Below are 10,000 nucleotides of genomic sequence, written 5' to 3' on the forward strand. Positions count from 1 at the left end.
TCTTAAGTAAAAAACCTTTAAGTGCAGCATCTTTCAAATCGGTTTTCAAACAACATGTGTGCTTCTGTTGTTTTTCTCTGGTTTAAGTGTCCATGTCTTCTTTTGACAAGTCCATATAACAACCCACTTTTCTTTTTCTTTCCCAGTTTAGATACAGCCAGGTCAAAGATCACCAGGCACCTCCACAAAAGCAGCTTTAAAAGTACAAGTTTGTATTGCTGTCGACGTTCTATTAACCTGAGGGTGACGAGCGTAACCATAGCAACCCCAACACATACACAGGAAGGGTTTTGAGGTGTTCTGACAGATTTATTACCAGCAACATGTCCCAGACAACACTCGAGTTCACCTGACCAGCTCTGTGAGAACCTGTGAGGTTACGGTTTAGAGTCACATCCAGCAGATTCGTCCCGTCACACCCATCTGAGGGACTGTAAATCTGGAGGGTTTCACCCAGACCAGACTAGCAGCAGGTTCACACACGAGGAAACATGACAACAATAATAATAATAATAATAATAATAATAATAATTAATAATAACTAATAGAGAAAGGAGCAAAGCAAAGTTGTCTTGAGAAGGGTTGGATCGTGGTTGTTAGCAGTGATAGTGAATAAAATGCGTTTCGTCCCATTTGTTTTATTTTCATTTTCAATTCAAGCTTGATTTATTGTTTTTTTTTTTGTGAGGACCAAATCAGCTTTTATCTTCTAAGTTGGCATCATAATTAGGGTTGCAGCTATCAAATATTTCTTTAATCGAGTACTCTATCAAATCTTTTATCGATTAATCGAGTACTCTAATAAATGACCCTTTTGTGTTTGTAAACCATTATATCAAATAGCATGTTATAAAATATGAAATACCTCTTAAAATGAGCAAACACTTGCCAGTTATTCTTCAAGTTTTATTCCAAATTAGTTTTCAAAACTTCAGCACTTCAACTTTACTTCACAGTAAGACAAAAACTGGGAGGATAACTGTTTAAGAAGCGCTGCGAGTGGCTGCGGCCCAAACAGCACCAGAACCGCTCATACCGCATGCACAAACATGGCTCGCCAGCTATTTCTCTATCATAACACGTCCGTTTTAATTTCTACACTTTTTATCTCACACAATAACAAGGATTGTCGAGAAAGCATGTTTGCCGTTTCAGCCCTAATCATAATACAAAACTTCAACTACTTTAACCAGCACATTACAACTGTTACATTATATTCTGGATTATCTTCATATGTTATTAAACCCTGGACACCACGGTGGGGTTAAAGTCCCATTAGCCATCATCACACACTGGTGAAACTACATTTCCACCTTTGACCCATCCCAATAAGGAATGGTGATCTGCAGCTGTGACTGCGTTTGGGAACTATTTGGTGGTTTAACCCTTCAATTCAACTCCTTAAAGAAGTTGTAACTCCCACTCAGAGTCTTACTCCACCCACGTATCAATTTTAAAAAATGCAACATTAGTAGGCGTTGCCTGGAGGACCGAGAGGGCGGAGCCGCGGCAGTGACGAAGACAACGGCTAACTAGACGATGCTAGCTCCCTTCACTCTGAGCAGTCATTAGAAGTGGAGGACGTTTCTCCCCCTCCTTACCCAGACACTCGAGAAGAAAGGGACCAAGTCTATTTGGAGGAGACAAGCGGACCTGAGCCTTATTGTTTTGAGCTTGTGAGTTGCCTGAAACTACCGGAACTGACCCAACAGAACCAGCTCTGAATGGTAAGTAGCCGTTAGCCATAGCATTGGATTAGCTGCAGGGTTTGTCTCCACGGCCCTAGAGCTAGTATTCAGCATGTTTTAGAGGTTTATCTGCTTCAACACACCTGATTTTAATCAGCAACAAATAGCTGAGCTGCTTAACAGCTAATCCAACCTGTTAAAGCAGGAAAACCACTGAAACGTGCTGGATAGCAGGTCTCCAGGAGCCTTGGGCTCAAGTTACAATCTGCTGCATAGAAAGTTATGAAAATACCCCATGAGAAAATTATTCTGTAATGTGTTCAGCCCACTAAAACTGCCCTGATTTCTTTATTTACTAACAACAGCTGCTCTCTCGGTTCTAGGTCCTCTGGTGTCTGCAGCTGGTCTGGTGTCGTCAGGATCAGGAGCTTCCAGAAGAATGTGCCTTTCAATGACTCTTTCCCCCTTATTTGTTATATTAATTAAATAAATCTCAATTGATATATTTCCTATTTTTGTTCATGTCCATAAATACTTAAACATGCTTTTAACAGTGTGGTGCTAGTTTAATTCATCACAATAGAGCTGGTTAAACATGCAACAATGTGATAATTCAATTAATGTAATTTATAAATATCCATTAAAATATCAAAACTGGAATCAAAGTGAGATATTTGGCAGCACAAAAAACTTGTCAAACACAATATTTATTATAATAATTGTGGGCAGACAGGAGACAGAGCTGATGGAGGTTCTCAGTCATCAAAGGAAGGCTGAAGGCTTTCCAGGAACAGGAGATGTGGTGTTGTCTCTTCTCTCTCTATTCTGCCAGATGAGCTGATAGGTTACAGGTGTGTGAGGACATCCTCATGCTGTCATAACCAGATGACAGGAGTTATCAGGTGATCAGCCAGGCTAATGATGAGATACAGAAAGAAAACAAATCCAGGACAAACAATAATATGTGGTATTGCTCACCTTATGTGCTCTTATAAGTATTAACGTGTGCCTTCCTCATGGTGTAGAGTCCATATTTTGCTGAGTGTCCTGCAATAATGCAGGTTATTAGTTAATTTACTTTTGATAGCAAAAACAAAATATTTAATGTAAAAGTTATTTACCAGGTGAATCAGCTCACACGTCACCACCAAGCGTCACAGGGGCAGAATCAGTAGCCTCCTTCATGATGTCATGATGTAATCACATACTAATTTAATTGTTAATATCTTAAAAATTCAGAAATGTTTTAATTTTTTTACCTTGACCAGTTCACTGAGCTTGCACTGTCACTGAGGTGGAAGCTGGAATCAACAGCAGACACCTCACATCTTGGTCTTTTCAGGGGGTGTGGACGCTGCTCTGGGACTTTCTGGAAGATGAATTTCCGTCATGGTCCCCGTGTCACCAGACACACTGCGGCTGTGAACTCCATTCTGGCTGGCTATGTACAAAAACAAAGAAGTGGCACATTTATAAATGTTTAAAAGAGCATAAAATCACATGTAACAATAATCTGTAAAACAAATTAAAACTAGAAGGTAATAATAAAATGTTTACATAGAAGATTATTAAAAATAATTCACCTTTGCTACGCCGGTAAGGCTTCATGTCTGCCTGGACAAGTGCATTCTTGCAGCTAAATCAGTCTGACAGCCAGTGTCTTGGGTAGATTTAGCCTGAAAAAACAAATAGAAGCACATTGTTGTTGGGAGTTTATAAAGTCAGATAATATACAAAAGATACTGCCCTATATAGGTGCTTTATAACATTCCTAGTGTGTGATCGTTGTTATAACGTAAAAGTCAGTCACATATGATGTGGAGAGCCTGAAATGCGACCTCCTGAACGGAGTTCCTTACAGAACCGGGTCACAAGCTGGATTTCACACTGTAATGCTGTGTGTCAACTAGTGCTGCGTTAGTTAGAGACACTGTTGCAGAATAACCGACTGACTAGCTAAATGAAGTGAACCACGTCTCTCGGACTTTGCATTTAGGTAGGGAATTGTCTTTAGAAGATGTTAAAACTTTATTTAGCTGACTCACCTCAGACTGTAGCCCGCCATGGTGGGGGAGCAGAGTCGGTGGGCTGCATCTAAATCACGGAAGAGCCACGGTGGGCAGCCTCCCTCTTCAAACGGAGGCATGCAGAATCGCGGATAAAATGCCCACAGAGCCACCGCAACCATACTACACTACACCATCTCACCATACTAACACGATATGGAGCACTAAACCTGAACTACTTTCCTAATTACACTAACAGCCAAACACTAACTAAACTACAATATCCAACAGCCAAGCTAACACTAAATAAGTATTTATAACACTAAAAGCTATGCTAAAGACTAGGATATGCTAACGCTATATGCTAATGCTGAACTACGGCTAACCTCCTACACTCGCTTGCAAATCATACTCCCAACTCGCCACAAGGTGTGGCCGAGATGCTTGTTGCTTTTATAACTTTGACACAGAGCTGCTACGTAGTACTCTACTGGTTTACGTAGTATCTTACTCTTTAGCCATTGGCTAAAATTTATTCAAAATGAGTCAAATTCTATGTTTTAAGCTGAAGGTGGTGCTATACTGTGGTATTTAGGCAGAATTTTTAATTTTTAAAGAAAATGCACCAAAATGCTAAAATAATGAATACACACATTTAAAGCACTATTAGACACTCATTTATACAGTTCATCAGCAAAAAAAAGTTAATTTAGACGTTACTTGCTCTTTAAAGCTGAGTGTCAAGCAGGGAGGCGTTGGGTCATATTTTTTAAGTCTTTGGTATGACCTGACCAGATCTGAACCCAAATCTCTCGGTCCCTCGGCTGGGACTACCTCTACACCACTGAAAAGGTACACAAGTCTGAATATCGTGTTTTCCTATCATCCAACAGCAGTAGCTCAGGCTAACATTAGCAGTAGCCCAAGGTTAGCATTAGCATTTGCTTGGGCTAGCATTGTCTGACCAATGTTTATATATAAAGCTGGCGCTGAAGCAGGTTGGACCATGCAGATGTAAGAGTGTCTTTATGACGTGTTAAACCAAACGAGAGCAGCCATTACAACGTTACTAATCTACACAGGAGAGCAGGTCAGAGACAACAGACTTTTGGTATGCTACTAGACACCCAAACTGCCTATATTCAACAACAACAAGGTAAATGTGGTTTTAAATTCTAACATAGGTTAAAATGAAGGAACTTGGACATATGTTGACCTAAAGCTCACATCACGGTTTGTTCATTACTTGTCTTATTTTAAATCCACACTTCTTGTCTGGCTTCTTTGCTTTCTGTGTGCATAGTTACTGACATAAAGAAAAAAAGAAGAAAATAAACTGAGTCCAAAATTAATTTACCATGTCATAAAAATCACTTTACTCAGATGGCCATCAAAATAAATGTACCACAGCTAAACTGTGACTCAGTTTAAACATCTGTGTTCAAACAATCTAAAGGTTAAATACACAACAGTAAACATTCAGTCCACCCCTCTTTATTCATATGAGGAAAGAAAGCTGTGAGTCAATCTACATGTTATAAGTCAAAGACATAAGAAAAAAAACATGGGTGATGGAAACAAACTACAGTCAACTAATGAAATGACAACAGGAAGGAGCTACATCAAAGGATGAAGGCAAGATGTAAGGAAGCAGAGAACAGAGGCCAAAATCAATTGGAAACATTAGGAGCAAGGGGCCAATATGAACAGATATAATAAATAAATGAGAAAGCCAGACAGATCATGGTAATTTAACACGCTGCTGTAACATAATCTCACTCTCTAAGATTATGGGATGGCAGCCCAGACAGCCCTTCTCACCCAGACACAGCTGGGATGCCACTGAGACCAAAGTTCTCTCCACTTTGATTAAGGATGCATACTCAGAGTTAGGATTGTCACGATACTAAAATTTCAAACTCGATTCGATACTGGGGGAAAAAACTCGATACTCGATTTCGATACTATTTAAAAACACCAATTTATTGAATAAGTTTATTCAAAAAATAACATTCCTCAATTTATATTGCAAAAATTAAATGTTAAGAATTAAGTGTATAAAGTGCTTAAACCTGTCAAGTATCAGCATTTTTTAAAACGTGCCTACAAAAACTGGCGAAAGTTAACACTTTAAATCATGAATTGTCTCACTATATATACACTATTTGCAGAGTGATGTTTTGCTGCTTAAACTCTGTTTAAGGTGCATTTTTGTCATAAGATGGAATGCCATATGTTTTGTTCTGTACTTTTGAACAACTCTGTTGGTCAATAAAGGGAGAAAACAAATTTCTCCACAGTAGGACAAAGGTACATCTACCGGTAATCTTAATAAAAACAGATTGGCGCATGGCAGTGACGTCAATAAAAGCGCCGGTTAATTAGCCACAGCTAGTCTGTTTACTCCTAGAAATCCCAGACCCGCTCCAAACGAACAGGGGGATCATGTTAATGATTCCTAACAAAACCTTTCGACATTGAGATGTTTTGGTGCAGATAATGTCTTATTTCGAGGCTGCACCATGGGTTCCTGTCCGCACCCGTTATATGGATATACACTGATGGCGATTCGCCGATGGATCTAAATACCCCGGGGAATCCAAGTAGCACCAAAGTTGTCAGTGTGAGTAAACAAACGTACTGCATGCTAGAAATTAAGTCCGGGTTGCAATAAACGGGAGTTTTCCTTTAAGCACATAAGTGTGAATATACAACTACGTGTCGGACTTGGTATGCTAATTAAGATGGACTGTGAAGCGCCTCCCAAATTCGCTGTTTATGTTTTTGTATATTTATTTGGCAGACAAAACTTGGATCGGAGACAACTCGCGTGGGAAATTGCAATGTAGCCATGCGCCGTCTTCTTCTTCTGTTTGTCTGGGAGGCGGAGGTTGCTTTCCGGCATCTGGCTGTCGTGCGTGTCGGTGTACTTGAAGAAGGCTGTGTATAATAGTCCATAATATCGATACCACAGGGATGGAATATCTAATTTAGATACCACTTTTAGCATCGATTTATATCTAGGTATCGATTTTTCGACAACACTACTCAGAGTTATTGAGTAGCAACAGGTAAAGGCTGGCTCTCAGTAAACCCAAAAACTCACACACAAAGCGAGTGACGTTTCTTGGGTTACTACACCATGCCGGCTGTTCCTCACGCTTCCTTCGTCTCCTTGGAGATGGTTAGCATGGCAGGACTGCATGTGCAAAACACGCACATGCATAAACACAAATAATCACCCCAGCGCTCATTCAAATCTGTGAATTGTCTCAATTGCTGAAATTGGAGTGGCAGAGAAAAAGGAGGTTGACGCAGCCGCACAAGCCGTCCTCGGTTGAACCACACACACACACACACACGGGAGCACACACTCGCGTGATACCATCCCCATGTGGGCACACACATGGAGACTGAACGTGTGAAAAAAGAAGGAGTGGGAGAGGAGGCCAACTGCTCTGACAAAAACGGAGCTTGCTCTGCATTCAAATGCACCGAGGAAGGCCTTCCCAGCCACTGTGCTCCAAAGAAAAGGAAGAAAACACATTAAGTGATGAATCAAGACCCTTCTCTCTATCTTTCTCTCTTACCTAATGCTCTTCCTCTCATTTCAATGCTCCTTTCCTTTCCTTTCTCATCTACTGCATCTAAGTTAACCATCTGTGCTCCTTTTTAAGCTATCTTCATTTCAACTATTCTTTCTTTCTCTCTCAGTTCCATTCCATTCTTTTTCCTGCATCCTTTCTTTCCTCCCCACTTCCCTTATTTCTTATCTGAAAGCAACTCTGGGTTAAAACCTTATTTTAACACTTGCTTTCTCTGTTTTCTTTTGCAAAGGCTTGAATTAAATTTCTGTGTGTAAGCTGTCAAATCTGTTGGAATCCTGTCAAGATGCTTCTATTCCAAAAATGTTGTGTGAAATGCAAACCAGCATTTATGTCAGAGGTCTAGCACTTAAACTCCAGTCCAATAGGTGGCAATAATGCACCAGATTGTCAATGTGGAAGAAACTATGCAGACAGAAATCCTCAAAAGTAATTTGCTGTAGTTCATGTAACTTGGTCTCTGTTTTACTTTTTCCTGACATTTTTTGTGTCTTTGGTCTCAACTAGTATTAGCAGTTTAAAGCTGTTATAGCAAATCTGCAAACAAGCTAGGTTTTTAACACAAAAACAATCACAGAACATTCACCCCTCCCCTCGGGTAACTTCTCTGGATCTGTGTCCACCGAAACCCACATTGCCAGAGGAAACGAGATAGCCCTAAACACCAGTCGCCGTTTTCTAGGTCCAAACATCTTTTGTTGTTCATGACTTCAAATTTTGTTTTTCTGTTTGAGACTCTGTTAGTTTGTCCTAAATTTTAAGTGGTAGCAGCTGGCTGTTTCTTCTTCTCTGATGTTATTGAGCGGATAACCTGTCACACCAGACAGCCGAATGTTCCAAAAACGTGTTACCACTTTATTCTTTTCTTCATGGTTATTTTTTATCTCCACATTATAATTTTAGATATACTATGTTAGAACGTCATTAAGAGGCATAAAAATATAGTAAGCTGGGTTTTTTTTCTTATAAAATTTGCTGACTGCAGAGGAACCAAGTGGACCTTCTCAAACTGAAAAAGCATACATTCGAGGTCTCATGGTCAATTGGACAATTAGACTAAGATTTGCATCAAACCACAAAATTTACTTGATCTTCACCCACTCTGAGCTCCATAATACTCTTCATTCCTTTTGCACCCTACCACCAATTTCAGAGCTTCATGCTTTTCTTTATGGTGACCCTCTCCACTTTGCCCTAGTTTTTGCTGTCCCTCCTCTCGTCTCTCCACTTTGCTCTCCTCTGTGCCGTTTTTCCCCAGTCACCCCATCACCTCCATTCATTTGGCCACTCCTCCCTCCTCTGCCGTCCATATCTGCTGATATGCAGCAGTCACGAAGGGCGCACAGCCTCTTGTCTGAAGGACACATGGTGGCGGTGAATGCAGCATATGCCGCTATGCAGCACAACATGTGAGAGCTTAGCATGGAAACAGTGCAGCTATAAATATTGTATGCAGCCGGCGCAGTGAAACCTGCCTCTGCCCTCTGGAGAGCCGCCTGCTATACCTGCAAGAATAACCGACCAAAAGAAACAGAACTACACTGAGTATTATTGAATTCTGCTTACAGCTGTGTAATCCCGTCTCTTTGTGTCCCTCATTTATTTATAGACCCCAGAAGCCGTTAGTATTCCACACCAAGGTCTTACTATATGGCTCTGAAGGTCAGCCTTGAATGATTATTTTTGCGAATACTAAATGTGTCAGGCTGCAAAAGGTGTGTTTTTTCTTGCAATATTGCTCTACATTCACCATGTGTGAAGTAACATAAGAGAAAGGTTATTTTCTGCTTCAAACATGAGCAGAATGTTTCAAATATATTCAGTTTGATGATGATCATTTGGCCCATGTTAGCTAAAATGATTCACACTCGCTAAAATCAAACTTTAGCACTTGCAACAGAACAGTTTCAGCTTTGAACTGTTTCCAAGAGAAAGAAATTGTTCTTCTGGTGATTACATGTTTATATGCCCCTTTTACATAAAAGCCCACTTAATGAAATGTGTTTGTTCTTTATAGATGGACTTATTACGGTTGCATCTATTGCTCAAGATTTTCTCATTGGAATTACTTTCAGCGTTCTGCCAAAAACCACTGCTGACACTTAGCTTGTGCAAAACATCATGCCTCAACATTATTGTTGATATTTCCAATGAATAGCTCTACTGATGGGTTTCATCTCTTCAGAAGAGCTATTCATGGAAATCTGGTTGGGGAAAATCTCAGGTTAGGCACACACTTCTAGGAATCATCGTCCTTGTTGGGCATAAAATGTGACTGATTCTGTTTTGATTTGGTTTAAGATGGCTGTGCTTCTGCTTGTACAAATGTAATATTTCTAAGCGATATATATATACATATATATATATATATATATATATATATATATATATATATATATATATATATATATATATATATATATATATATATATACACACATATATATATATCTTGTGTTTTGGGAATTTTTCTACTTGAAGTATGTATTAGAAGCATTTCCCAAAAAAATGTAGTAGAGTGAACATTCAGTGTGTTACAACATTTATTTGAAACTATTTTCCTGAAGCTTTGGTTTTTGTCAAAGTCTGATGGATGAGAATGTGTTTCTCATCCCCAGGGCTCAGAACAATGAGCTTGGCCCAGATATACAGGAGGCTAGCCAACGGTACAAGCCCAAACTACACAGCCCTCCATGATGGC

The 10,000-nt window shown here is 39.8% G+C and overlaps 1 protein-coding gene and 1 long non-coding RNA gene across 2 annotated transcripts in view; both read right to left on the reverse strand.

Annotated features, from left to right (window-relative positions):
- The window catches only part of ppargc1b (peroxisome proliferator-activated receptor gamma, coactivator 1 beta), a 115,362-nt gene that overhangs the window by 70,242 nt on the left and 35,120 nt on the right, over window positions 1-10,000 (reverse strand). The window lies entirely within an intron of this gene.
- LOC129162927 (uncharacterized) lies at window positions 2,330-2,947 on the reverse strand. Its single transcript, XR_008562926.2, has 3 exons — window positions 2,810-2,947; window positions 2,667-2,735; window positions 2,330-2,560 (listed from the first exon to the last, which is right to left on the reverse strand). It is a non-coding gene; the product is annotated as an uncharacterized lncRNA (long non-coding RNA).

The sequence above is a fragment of the Nothobranchius furzeri genome, chromosome 1 (genome assembly GCF_043380555.1).
Source record: "Nothobranchius furzeri strain GRZ-AD chromosome 1, NfurGRZ-RIMD1, whole genome shotgun sequence".
NCBI classification, from domain to species: domain Eukaryota; kingdom Metazoa; phylum Chordata; class Actinopteri; order Cyprinodontiformes; family Nothobranchiidae; genus Nothobranchius; species Nothobranchius furzeri.